We start from the raw sequence: 5,195 nt of genomic DNA, 5'->3' as shown, positions 1-5,195 counted from the left end.
TAAAGTTTAATAAAGAATTATTAGATTTTTATAACAGAAAGACAAAATCAAAGTTTAGTAATCAGTAATCGTTCTTGAATTCGAAGATTTTTCTTTGTTTATTTTACTTTCAGACGAATTCCTAATTGTTTGAATTGTGTAATCTCCCATTATGGAGATTGGTAACCGACTTAAAGCAATTTGATTGTAATTCAATTCATGACGATCATAGGTAGAAAGTTCATATTCTTCAGTCATTGATAAACAGCTTGTTGGACAGTACTCAACACAATTGCCACAAAATATACAAACTCCGAAATCAATACTATAATTAAGCAATTGTTTTCTTTTAATATCCTTTTCAAATCTCCAATCCACAACGGGTAAATCTATCGGACATACGCGAACACATACTTCACAAGCAATACATTTATCAAATTCAAAGTGGATTCGCCCTCGGAAACGCTCTGGTGTAATTGATTTTTCATAAGGGTAGTGAATCGTTATAGGTAAACGATTTGTGTGGGATAAGGTAGTTATGAAACTTTGACCTATGTACCTTGTAGCACGTATTGTTTGTTGACCATAACTCATGAACCCAGTTACCATAGGGAACATATTCATTCTAAATATCTATGAAAAAGATATGTTTCTTTCTCTTGTTTGAGAGAGCTTTTGTGTTGAAAATATTCTTACTATTATTGTATTATCTTATTTATAGTGAAACAAGTTGAGAAGAGGTTGTTAATAAGAGATTGCCCAGGGAAATAGGTAAAAGAAATTTCCATCCAAGATTTAATAACTGATCCATTCTCATCCTCGGTAAAGTCCATCTTATTGTGATAGAAATGAAGAGAAATAAATAAGCTTTAGTTAATGTAATAAATATACCCATTGTCATTTCCAAAATTCCAACTGCTTTATTCATTTGGAAAAAATCAAAAAAGGATATATAGGGAATAGATAAATTCCACCCGCCCAAGTAGAGAACTGTTACAAATAAAGAAGAAACTAATAAATTTAGGTAAGAAACAAGATAAAATAAACCATATTTGATACCGGAATATTCAGTTTGGTAACCTGCTACTAATTCTTCCTCCGCTTCTGGTAAATCAAAGGGTAATCTTTCACATTCTGCCAAAGAAGAAATTAAAAAAACCAGAAAACCTATAGGCTGACGCCAAATATTCCATCCAAAAAAACCGTATTTTGACTGTGCTTCAACTATATCAACTGTACTTGAACTGTTAGATAATCATAGTCGGTGATAACATCACAGTTCCCACCGCTATTTCAAAACCGTACATGAAACCTTAGCTTCATACGGCTTCTCTATGATCAGAAAAAGGAAAGGACTGTTTTGTTCCTAGCCCCGGGGGCGTAGATAGAATTAGATAAAATAAAATAGATTTGAAAGTCCTAAATTAGACCAAAGGAATTCCGTCTGCTAGAATAAGAAAAAGCGCTTCCGAATTGATCTCATCCTTTATAATATAATGAAAATTTTTCTTTGTTCAGTAATAACTTAATCTTGGAATAAAACACTTGTTACTTGTTATAGGAATTCAATTAATAAATGGAAAGAGTTGGGTATTAGTTCATGAGCAATTCTGCATGAATATGGATAGAGGAAGGAAATAATGAAAATTTTTTCTAGTGCACTCCATATCTTTTTTACTATTCTTCTTTCCCCAGGGAGGGGGTATTTAAAAAGAAAAAATGGATAAAGGGTTAATTCGTTCTTGATAGCCATTTCCTTAACAAGTGAATGGGAACATACTCTGGATCGGAATCCGAAGAAAGTACTACTTGATAATTTCTACAAATTGCAAGTCCTTATTATGATTCCTTTTATGGGCAAAAATCTCTAATGTTTTAGATTTTCCATTACTAATCCTTTATGTACTTTAGTGTTCCTAACCCTTCACTAACTTTTGGTGGATTCTTCTTATGGATTATTAAGTTATAGTAATAACTAGGAGTATTCTAGTAATGGAATTCCATATCGTGAATCCTTTATTCTTGGCCGCTTCAAGATATGATGACTAATTAAAAAATATCAACCTTGGGATAAAGAGTTTACACTGCTTATGTTTACTTCCACTTTTTTCTTGTACGTAGGAAATGAGATTTTTTCTTTTTACTACAAATTTATAAGCTGTTTTGTTTCACTCATATAGCTATCTAGTTTAACTTACCAACCCAAATACTAAATAAGAAAAGGAATATAAATAGTTAATGGATTTTATAGGAAAAAGATCTATTTTAACGAATCACACGTAGAGATATTGCTAGCACACAAAAAGTTAATGGTATTTCATAACTAATGGATTGAGCAGCAGCTCGTAGACCGCCTGAAAAAGAATATTTATTATTTGAGCTATATCCTGCCATAAGAAGACCAATAGGAGCTATACTTGAAATGGCAATCCATAAAAAAACACCAATACTAAGATCGGCTAAAACAAAATGATATCCCAAAGGGATAACTAAAAAACTTAATAAAACTGATATGACTGCTATAGAGGGTCCAATGCTAAATAAAGAAATATCTCCTCGGGATGGCAGAATATCTTCTTTAAAAAGTAGCTTAGTCCCATCTGCTATAGCTTGAAGCAGGCCCAGGGGGCCAGCATATTCAGGACCAATACGTTGTTGTATCGACGCAGATATTTCTCTTTCTAACCACACAATTACGAGTACCTCTATTGTTATTCCCAAAAGGAGGGTCAAAATGGGTAGAATCGATATCAGTCCATAGACTTCTTTTAATAATTCCAATTTCGAAAAAGAATTGATAGTTTCTACCTCTACCCTATCTATTATCATTTCAACGATCAACTTCCCCCATAATGATATCTATACTACCTAATATCGTCATGATATCAGCCAATTTCATTTTTTTAACTAGCTGAGGAAGAATTTGCAAATTAATAAACCCGGTGTGGACGGATTTTCCATCTCCAGGGGAAAAGGCTATCATCTCCTACTAGATAAATCCCTAATTCACCTTTTGGGGCTTCTACTCTTACATAAAGCTCTTGTCTTGACAATTCAAAATTGGGCGAAGGTTTTTTACCAAGAAATTTATACTCAAAATCATTCCATTCAGAATTATTTTCTTTCTTAAAGCGTCGGACTTCTAAATTTTCATAAGGTCCTCCAGGAATTTTTTCTACAGCTTGTTGAATTATTTTGATGGATTCCCTCATTTCACCAATTCGTACTAAATAGCGAGCTAACGAATCCCCTTCTTTTTGCCATTGGACTTTCCAATCAAATTGGTTGTAAGACTCATAAGGATCTACTTTACGAAGATCCCATTGTATTCCAGAAGCTCGTAACATCGGTCCCGATAAGCCCCAATTTACTGCTTCTTCTCCGCTAATAAAACCTACTCCTTCAACTCGCTCTAAAAAAATTGGATTCTGTGTAATAAGTTGTTGATATTCAACAACTCCGCGTAAAAAATAATCACAGAAATCTAAACATTTATCGATCCATCCATAAGGTAGATCGGCGGCTACTCCTCCGATGCGAAAGTAATTGTGCATCATTCGCATACCTGTAGCAGCTTCAAATAGATCATATATTAATTCTCTCTCTCTAAAAATATAGAAAAAAGGAGTCTGTGCGCCGAGATCCGCCATAAAAGGTCCAAGCCATAGCAAGTGAGAAGCTATCCGGCTTAATTCTAACATAATTACCCTAATATAGCTGGCTCTTTGTGGTATTTGAATATTCTCCAAGAATTCTGGTGCATTTACTGTTATTGCTTCTGTAAACATAGTAGCTAAATAATCCCACCTTGTTACATAAGGTAAGTATTGTATAATAGTTCGGTTTTCCGCGATTTTTTCCATTCCTCTGTGTAAATACCCTAATATGGGTTCACAATCAATAACATCCTCACCATCGAGAGTAACGATCAGTCGAAGAACACCATGCATTGATGGGTGTTGAGGGCCCATATTGACTATCATGAGATCTTTTCTTGTAAGCGGTAGACTCATATCCTTTCTTCCTTAATTCATTATTCCATGAAAATGGATTATTCCATGAATTCCTCAAAGCGAGGCTCATCAAAATGAAAAATCTAAGACTACTATAAGACTACTAAAAAAATAATAAAACAAGAAAAAAATTTGAACGATTAAATTACTGCTCCCGAATATTCAACTGACCGATTAATTTCTTATAACGTACTCTATTTTTCTTTGCCAAATAAGCCAGCAAACGTCGACGTTTTCCCAAAAGTCTTCGTAGACCTCTTTCCGATGAAAAATCTTTTTTGTGTAATTCCAAATGTGAAGCAAGTCTCCGTATCTTATTGGTGAAACTGAATACTTGAAATTCAACAGAACCCCTGTTTTCTTCTTTTTCTTCTTTAACCATAAATCCAAAAATTTTTCTACCTCCTTTCTTTTTCATGTATTTTTCTGATCAGGAAAAATACAAAATTATGTCAGTTATTTTGAAGTTATTCTAATCTCGTACACACACAAATTTGCAATTATTCATCTACTACTGGAATTTGGATTTATTTTATCGATGCAAATTGGATTTGGATAGAAGGGTACATTCTTTCTAATATTTTAGATAGAAGAAATGTTTCTTCTATCTAAAATATTAGAAAGAATTTTGCTGATTTATTTATTGCTATATGCAATTTATGGAATTGATACACCATTTAATTGATATCATTTAGCAAAATGAAACACAGCATATGCATCCATCTTTTGGCTCGAGAATTTCACGGGATAGAGATATGGTATAAGAAATAGACTATTAAGTAACTCTAAATGAATTGTGGATACATCTGTATCCTTAACATACTGAAACGATTGTCATTATTCGTATCAAACCAATAGCGATTCATACAAGCTAAATCTTCTAATCAATGGTGGGCCAATAATGAATTTTTTTGCATATGTATTAAGACGCTTGGCCTGATTTCGAAATTGTCCAGAGTTTTATATGTTGTTTTCATTGCAAAATGATGGGTCTCCTTCCATAACTTTCCAATTACGAGTACGAGAATTGAAAGACATGAAAATTCTCAATTCTCTACGGCGTCTAGTAGATAGAAACAAGAAAATCAGAAGAATCTTTCTCTCTATTCACTATCATTCCGCGTCTTCGACTTCTATTAGTTTCTTTTCTTCTTTAATGCAATAGCTATAGTTTGATATAAGAATCCATTTCTCAAAGTAATG

This window comes from Triticum urartu, unplaced genomic scaffold (genome assembly GCF_056163025.1).
Source record: "Triticum urartu cultivar PI428250 unplaced genomic scaffold, HENAU_Tu73 scaffold1, whole genome shotgun sequence".
Classification (NCBI taxonomy): Eukaryota; Viridiplantae; Streptophyta; class Magnoliopsida; order Poales; family Poaceae; genus Triticum; species Triticum urartu.
The sequence above is the reverse complement of the archived record's forward strand: the minus strand, read 5'-3'. Positions refer to the sequence as shown.